At 38.5% G+C, this 9,472-nt stretch overlaps 1 long non-coding RNA gene across 1 annotated transcript; it reads left to right on the top strand.

Moving 5' to 3' along the window:
- The first annotated feature begins 556 nt into the window (after window positions 1-556).
- On the top strand, window positions 557-2,244 carry LOC139126453 (uncharacterized). The gene is made up of 2 exons (XR_011550580.1): window positions 557-943; window positions 2,054-2,244. It is a non-coding gene; the product is annotated as an uncharacterized lncRNA (long non-coding RNA).
- Window positions 2,245-9,472: the final 7,228 nt, after the last annotated feature.

Raw genomic sequence — 9,472 nt, 5'->3', positions numbered from 1 at the left:
CAAAAACATCATTTTTACTTTGATCAGTGCAGTTACTAAATCGCCGACTTTTGAAGTTTTTAAGACAAGGGAATAAATCTTGTAAATCCATTTTCATTATTGTTATTGTGTTCTCAACCCATGGATGCGTGTCCGTGCACGTAATACGTGTAACCTCAACTCTCCAGAGAAACACACGCGAACACAAGTTTACACAGTTGAACTGATGCGTTGGTGTTCGTATCTCACTCTGTCGCAAAGAATACAATTTTCATTGAAACTTGGGTCTCGTAAAACCGAAAAGGCACACTATAGATTTACGGTAGTAGTACCTTTGTACGATACACAGTTGTAACTTGTAACACGGCGGCATATGGGATGCTATACGTAGGGTTTCGCCACTATATTCCTGCTATATTCTGACATCGTGTCGCGCTTTAGTCATGGCCACAGGAGCTCTCAATGTACTGTTGCTTGGATAGTCGATCGAACGCTCTAGGTTTTTTCAATGAACTTTCCGTCAGTGTGCTTTTTAAACGCTTTTAAAGTCCGCTGTAATTCATGCTGGTTACTGCAGCGATCGCGAGGACTTTGTACCGGAAGTAATAGTATCACGCATGATGACATCATAGATCATGTGAAGACTTCGTTATGATTGGTCAGATTGGTAAAACAATCAAAGGTCAAATCTCAGCGGCAATTTTTGGACTGTTACGACCTTTGAATTACTGAGTAAATTGTCGCTGATTTTCCCTATAAGTTTGACAAAATTTCGCGTAAATTTGCTGCTTGACATCGTCGTGACGACTTCATACACGCTAACTATGTATGTAAAACCTATAGGCAATGTTTACGACGCGTAAAAAAGTCATCGTCGTCATGATCAGCTTGTGGAGATCGATCGGCTCGTCGAACAATGATCACCATAACATCCCCGTGGATCTAGGCGATCGTTTAAACTTCGGTAAGTACATTTTCGATTTGCCTTCTCTGCGACGTGAAGACGTAGTTTTTACTGTTTTTGTTCGGCGCAATTCTCGAGTAATACTGTTCAATTGTAAGAATTCTAATAAATTGGTATAACTCGTGAGGTTGAACGTAGAGTGTACACAAAAAATGGAGTACATGCCGATACTATTATCTACAATAATATACTTCTCTCTTGCATTGGCAAAGGTAAAACTTTTGCTCATGTATACAAATTTCCCTCAATGTACGATATAAAAGGACAGATATAAAACAAAGAAAGAACAATACATGTAGGAATTGTTGGATACGAATTAAGTTCTCAAACTCTTGACCGAGTCTGGTACCTGCTACATGTATTCCAAAACGTACTTCTCTATGACATCAATATACATCTGTCTGCTTATAAGATTATTCTGAACGTGTGTCCTTAAAATTGAAGTTTATTTTAAAATTTTTATTAACGTATTTTGACATTTGTTTATATGTAACCTGTAGATATTTTGCTGGCATATTGTAAGGGGAATCAGTAATTAATTTACAATATTTCTTAACAATATTTCATTGAACTTCTACATGAACTCTTACATCACAAAATATGTATACAATATTCTATTGCATTTAATGCTGCAACCTTTTGATAAGCAACTTAGATATAAGCTCAGTACAAAGACCTACCTTTTTTCTAACTATGTTTCAATTTGGCTTTAGAAAGTTCATGTAGGTATGCAATGAAGTGTACTCAAACCAAGCGAGTTTTACATGGTGAAGTCTACAATCTTAACGGAATAAGTGCAGGGGATAAATCATCTGCAAATTAAATTTTGTTTTATGCCAATGATTCTACTACTTTCCTAGTTTGAAGCAAATTGCAAGTTGAACAGATTGATACTAGACTACTGCTATAAATCACATTTGTTATTCACAAGTTGAGGGAACATTTTCTTTATTTTATGAATACATGCAAATTTCACAGTCTTCAATGTTTGATGGCTGTTGAACGAGTCAAAATTTTCAACCCCAACGAGGATTCTAACTTGCATACATAATTTTGTCATAAGTTTGATAAACTTTATATCTGACTTGAACTTTTTTATATTTTTTCCAGCTTACACATAGGACAACTTCAAGATGACAAGTCAAGCAATAACCAAAGCTGTAACAGAATAATCCGTCGTTGTGACAATATGAAGTTAAGGACTTTACGGACACTTGAACATTTTTTGAACATTAAGTATTTATATCGGTCATGTTGATTGGCTTTAAAAATATGGTGGATTAAATTTTATTCCTACCAAATTTTTAGCCCTTGCATTCTTTTTTGGTGGGGGGGGGGCAGCAGAGTGGTGTAGGTTGTGAGATGATGGCTTGGTAATGGCTGATTTTCAGCAGCAGTGATAAGTTTCAGGTTGTTGGAGTAAATGTTAGTCAGATTGCAGAAGGTAGGTTGATTTTTGTATGGCAGAGCAGCAGCTAGCCTGCCTGGCAGAGCAGTAGCTAGCCTGCCCGGGCAGAGCAGCAGCTAATCTGCCCGGCAGAGCGGCAGCTAACCTGCCCGGTAGAGCGACAGCTAACCCGCCCGGCAGAGCGACACCTAACCAGCCCGGCAGAGCGGCAGCTATAACCGTCCAGCAGAGCGACAGCTAACCTGTCCTGCAGAGAGACATTAATCTTTCCAGGAGGGATCCAGCAAACCTAATTTGAATAGCAATGCCACGCTCTCCCGGAAAGATGGTCCTGGAGAGCTCCTGGACCACTGCGGGACCTTTTCTGGAGAGCTCCCGAAAATCTTGTCGGGAAGGCTAAAATTTTCATAAGGGTATCCAACCAAACAGAGTAACTGATCATTCAGCATCACTGTTAGATCATATTTATGTAAGTAATGCTGAGTATGTTCGTTGCGTCAACATACCTACTTTAGGAATGAGCGATCATTATCCTACCATCATAATCATGAAAAGAAATGTAGCCCGAAAAGATACTTCAATCAAAATTAAATATCGGTGCTACAAAAATTTTGACGAAACAAATTTTATCAGGGAGCTTGATGAGCTCCCATGGTCAGTTTTGGAAGTGTTCGATGACCCAAATGATTATTTAGAAAGTTGGTATGAAATGTATATTGGTGTTTTCGATATATATGCTCCGTGGCGAGAAACACGTGTCAAGAAACCAGTGCAACCAGAATGGTTGTCTGATGATATTTTGAATGCCATTCACACTAGAGATAGATTTAAGGCATTGAAAAATCATACTGAATATAAAATCTGGAGACAGAAAGTTAATAAAATGGTTAAAAAGGCTAAAATTGATTACTACCGATCGCTCATAGAGGAAAACAATACAAATACTAAAGAGCTATGGAAGTACATGTCTGATCTGGTGCCCAAAAAGTCAAACACTTGCCCCGCTTCATTGAAAGTAGAGGGATCAGATATTACAGATCCAATGGAAATAGCAAATTCTTTCAATAAGTTTTTCACAGATATAGTGAATCAGTTTACTACAGAGTTTACAGATTCAGAAACAGATTTTACAAAACTTAGAAATCATGTTCATGACACTTTGGGTACAGATGTGAGTTTTAAAATCCCTCCAGTTAGCGAGGAATTTGTGTTAAAAGAATTATCAAGTTTAAATACAGCTAAAGCTACTGGACTTGATCAGATAAGTCCTAAGATTCTTAATTATCATCAAACGCTATAGCCACAGGTGTCCGGAGTTACTGGTGTACATGCATAGAGAGGGATTGGAAGGTTTGACACGGTTTTGCCCTCCGGAATGAAAATGACAATAAAAATCCATGTATATCAACACATGCAGTCAAACAACTACCTTCCTCCGACAGATAAATACCTTTGACGTTTAATATCCAACCCTGAGACGTGTTAATCGTTAATTAGTCTCTCTTTTGGCCCTAAATTCCTGGTTACGTCACAGAGTACCATAGACAGAGTGGCAACACTTGCATGCCTTTTGTTCCATGGTCGTCTCGGTAGACTATTGGCTTTTCATATTAAAATGAGCTGCAAAGGTGTTAAACTTTTTGGAGGCTTTGTTTGTGGTTGATAATTACACGAGATTATGCGAAACATACGACGAGATGGCATCGTACTGCCAGTCGCGTAGCAACCATAGTTACTTTGTGAGCTCTCAGGCCAGAAACACTGCTTCACGCCAATCAAAACATAACACGCCAGCAGTTTCATAAACATGTCCTTTCTTGACGCACGTGTAAAAGACGGTATGACTGACCGTAAACCATTGAGTAAAACCAGACAGTATCGATAAAAGACTTTCAAATTTGGTTCAAACACACTCATTATATATTCATAAAAATATGAGAGGAATTTTTAAAACGGTAAAACCCACTTTCCTGAAGCTCAAAACATTCCCGTTTTTGCCAGCACATCAATTCCGATCAGCACCACACGACAACAACAACACAGACTTTGTCGAACATACTTTCGCTTAACAATTGGTGAAAATCCGAAAATTACCGAAGGGTGCATGGTCGGCACTCTTCGGAAAAGAGAGCCAAGAGCTTCGTGAGGCGAGGCAAACATGGATTGCTTACGTAACCGCTTCACGCCTTAAACAATAGGTGTTGCCACTCTGTGTATGTTACTCTGTGGTTACGTACATCCTCAGGGTGTTACGTACGTCAGCCATTTTGAACGAGACAAATTACCCATGGTTCAGCGCGCAAAATGATGAACTCGTGACCTTTGCACGATCAAAACAAACGTGATCGCGGGAATAGGAGTCGTGGTCTATGCAGATGTGTCGAAATCTTGCCATGGAGACCAAAATACGCAATACTAACAATGGTTAACTTTCCCATGACTTGAGTTTGTGCAAAACGCAAAGCTGGACGATGTGTACAACCAATACTTGTAGCCACGTTTGACAGTGGATTTAAATTTAGCGGTTGCAGGGTCACAGGTTCATGTGGAATGCAAATGAACCCGCACTGCACTATGGGGAAGAATGTAGTCATCAAAATGGCTGCCGTACGTAACAGCCTGATGAACGGGGCTACCAGAGAGTTTTCGGCCGATATCGAGACTAAATGCTAGTTTGCACTCTTGAAACTTGAGCGTTGAAGGCAAGAGGTATTTCGATATCGGTGTATACCTTTTATTTGACTGTAAACCCCGTATTTTATTGGATTTTCATTCCGGAGGGCAAAACCTGTCAAACCTTCCAATCTCTTTATATGCATGTACACTGGCAACTCCGGACACCTGTGGCTATAGCTAGATCTTTATGCTACATCATAACTTAAGCTTAAAAACAGGTGTGTTTCCAGATGTGTGGAAGGGAGCAAAGGTTACCCCTTTGCACAAGTCTGGATCCTTATAAGATCGTGGAAACTATAGGCCTGTTTCAGTACTCCCAGTCCTTTCAAAGATATTTGAGAAATACGTTCAAAGTCATTTATACGGGTTCTTAAAACATATGCTTAATGAATCACAGTCAGGTTTTCGAAAAGGTTTCTCATGTGAGACAGTTTTATGTAAAATGGTTCAAACCTGGTCTCAGGCTATGGATAATGCTGATCTAAATGGTGTAATTTTTATAGATTTATGCAAAGCTTTTGACCTGGTTAACCATGATGTGCTTCTTAAAAAGCTTGAAATCTATAATTGTGATATAACATCCATAAACTGGTTTCATTCATATCTCTCAAATAGGAAACAAGATGTGTGTTTTCAAGTTCAAATTTCTAATGCTTTACCGATATCTACTGGGGTTCCTCAAGGTAGCATACTTGGACCCTTTTTTCATATTGTTTATTAATGATTTACCTTTAGCTGTCAACAACACCATTGAAATGTATGCCGATGATTCTACAATCATGGCAAAAGGAAAGACCCTGGCAGAAATTGAAAAAACACTGAATGATGATCTTGAATCAGTAAGACATTGGTGTATGCAAAATAGAATGGTTATAAATACAAGTAAAAGAAAGACCATGCTTATGACCACACATCAGAGATTGTCACGTCTACCAAGAAATGTTCTTCATTGTAAACTTGGTCAGAATATTTTAGAGTCTGTAAATGAAGAAGGACTTCTGGGAATAGTGGCAGATCAACACTAGAACTAAAAGTCAAACACTGATTCAATTTATAAAAAGGTTAATTTACGTATAGCTCTACTTAGACATATAATACGGTATTTACCATTAAGTACTAGACGAACATGTTATAATGCATATATACTTCCCCATTTGGACTATTGTTGTAGTGCATGGGGAACTAGTGTAAATATAAATAAGTTATTCAAATTACAGAAACGCGCTTTGCATGTTATGATGGGCACTAAGTATACCCTTATGAAAATTTTAGCCTTCCCGACAAGATTTTCGGGAGCTCTCCAGAAAAGGTCCCGCAGTGGTCCAGGAGCTCTCCAGGACCATCTTTCTGGGAGAGCGTGGCATTGCTATTCAAATTAGGTTTGCTGGATCTCTCCCGGAAAGATTAATGTCACTCTGCAGGACAGGTTAGCTGTCGCTCTGCTGGACGGTTATAGCTGCCGCTCTGCCGGGCTGGTTAGGTGTCGCTCTGCCGGGCGGGTTAGCTGTCGCTCTGCCGGGCAGGTTAGCTGCCGCTCTGCTGGGCAGATTAGCTGCTGCTCTGCCAGGCAGGCTAGCTACTGCTCTGCCAGGCAGGCTAGCTGCTGCTCTGCCATACAAAAATCAACCTACCTTCTGCAATCTGACTAACATTTACTCCAACAACCTGAAACTTATCACTGCTGCTGAAAATCAGCCATTACCAAGCCATCATCTCACAACCTACACCACTCTGCTGCCCCCCCCCCCCAAAAAAAAAGAATGCAAGGGCTAAAAATTTGGTAGGAATAAAATTTAATCCACCATATTTTTAAAGCCAATCAACATGACCGATATAAAAAATGTTCAAGTGTCCGTAAAGTCCTTAACTTCATATTGTCACAACGACGGATTATTCTGAAAGACTTGTACTTGTCTGTTACAGCTTTGGTTATTGCTTGACTTGTCATCTTGAAGTTGTCCTATGAAAGCTGGAAAAAAATATAAAAAGTTCAAGTCAGATATAAAGTTTATCAAACTTATGACAAAATTATGTATGCAAGTTAGAATCCTCGTTGGAGTTGAAAATTTTGACTCGTTCAACAGCCATCAAACATTGAAGACTGTGAAATTTGTATGTATTCATAAAATAAAGAAAATGTTCCCTTAATTTGTGAATGACAAAATGTGATTTATAGCAGTAGTCTAGTATCAATCTGTTCAACTTGCAATTTGCTTCAAACTAGGAAAGTAGTAGAATCATTGGCATAAAACAAAATTTAATTTGCAGATGATTTATTCCCTGCAGTTATTCCGTTAAGATTGTAGACTTCACCATCCAAAACTCGCTTGGTTTGAGTACGCTTCATTGCATACCTACATGAACTTTCTAAAGCCAAATTGAAACATAGTTAGAAAAAAGGTAGGTCTTTGTACTGAGCTTATATCTAAGTTGCTTATCAAAAGGTTGCAGCATTAAATGCAATAGAATATTGTATGCATATTTTGTGATGTAAGAGTTCATGTAAAACTTCAATGAAATATTGTTATGAAATATTGTAAATTAATTACTGATTCCCCTTACAATATGCCAGCAAAATATCTACAGGTTACATATAAACAAATGTCAAAATACGTGAATAAAATTTTAAAAACGACACACGTTCAGAATGATCTTATAAGCAGACAGATGTATATTGATGTCATAGAGAAGTACGTTTTGGAACACATGTAGCAGGTACCAGACTCGGTCAAGAGTTTGAGAACTTAATTCGTATCCAACAATTCCTACATGTATTGTTCTTTCTTTGTTTTATAATCTGTCCTTTTATATCGTACATTGAGGGAAATTTGTATACATGAGCAAAAGTTTTACCTTTGCCAATGCAAGAGAGAAGTATATTATTGTCGATAATAGTATCGGCATGTACTCCATTTTTTGTGTACACTGTACCACGGTCCCTCTATCGTTGTACACTCTACGTTCAACCTCACGAGTTATACCAATTTATTAGAATTCATACAATTGAACAGTATTACTCGAGAATTGCGCCGAACAAAAACAGTAAAAAACTACGTCTTCACGTCGCAGAGAAGGCAAATCGAAAGTGTACTTACCGAAGTTTAAACGATCGCCTAGATCCACGGGGATGTTATGGTGATCATTGTTCAAATCGACGAGCCGATCGATCTCCACAAGCTGATCATGACGACGATGACTTTTTACGCGTCGTAAACATTGCCTATAGGTTTTACATACATAGCGTGTATGAAGTCTTCACGACGATGTCAAACAGCAAATTTACGCGAAATTTTGTCAAACTTATAGGGAAAAATCAGCGACAATTTACTCAGTAATTCAAAGGTCGTAACTGTCCAAAAATTGCCGCTGAGATTTGACCTTTGATTGTTTTACCAATCTGACCAATCATAACGAAGTCTTCACATGATCTATGATGTCATCATGCGTGATACTATTACTTCCGGTACAAAGTCCTCGCGATCGCTGCAGTGTAACTAGCATGAAGTACAGCGGACTTCAAAAGCGTTTAAAAAGTACATGTACACTGACGGAAAGTTCATTGAAAAAACCTAGAGCGTTCGATCGACTATCCAAGCAACAGTACATTGAGAGCTCCTGTGGCCATGACTAAGTCGCGACACGATGTCAGAATATAGCAGGAATATAGTGGCGAAACCCATTCCCATATGCCGCCGTGCTACAAGTTACAACTGTGTATCGTACAAAGGTACTACTACCGTAAATCTATAGTGTGCCTTTTCGGTTTTACGGGACCCAAGTTTCAATGAAAATTGTATTCTTTGCGACAGAGTGAGATACGAAAACTAACGCATCAGTTCAACTGTGTAAAATTGTGTTCGCGTGTGTTTCTCTGGAGAGTTGAGGTTACACGTATTACGTGCACGGACATGCATCTATGGGTTGAGAACACAATAACAATAATGAAAATGGATTTACAAGATTTATTCCCTCGTCGTAAAAACTTCAAAAGTCGGCGATTTAGTAACTGCACTGATCAAAGTAAAAATGATGTTTTGGAAATAATTGTCGATGAGATAATTTGTAAGGTCAAATATTGTCACAGACGTGATGTAATCCTATAATAAAAGCAAGCAATGAAATGTTATTGTTATCAATTATTATTTCCTTCGTGGACTACGGCCGATTTTCTAGAGATTTTCGTTGCTGCCATGAATTTAATTTTGAATTTTCTTACGGATTAATTTATCATTGGCTCAAAAAGTAACCTGATGGGCAAAGAAACATTTTCATAGGAATCTTTTGTGGCTGCCTATAGTGTACTCATGAAACAGCATTGTTAATCATCAGAATACCCTTTTAGCAGTTTGTAGCTCGATCGCCTCAATCACATCATAGCAGCTTTTACTGTCTATTAATTATCACACTGTGAATGAACTATTAGCACTGCAAACCCACGCTCACGT

The sequence above is a fragment of the Ptychodera flava genome (genome assembly GCF_041260155.1).
Source record: "Ptychodera flava strain L36383 chromosome 3 unlocalized genomic scaffold, AS_Pfla_20210202 Scaffold_27__1_contigs__length_13241970_pilon, whole genome shotgun sequence".
NCBI lineage: Eukaryota > Metazoa > Hemichordata > Enteropneusta > Ptychoderidae > Ptychodera > Ptychodera flava.
Note: the sequence above shows the minus strand (reverse complement) of the source record. Positions and strands in the feature narration are given on the sequence as shown.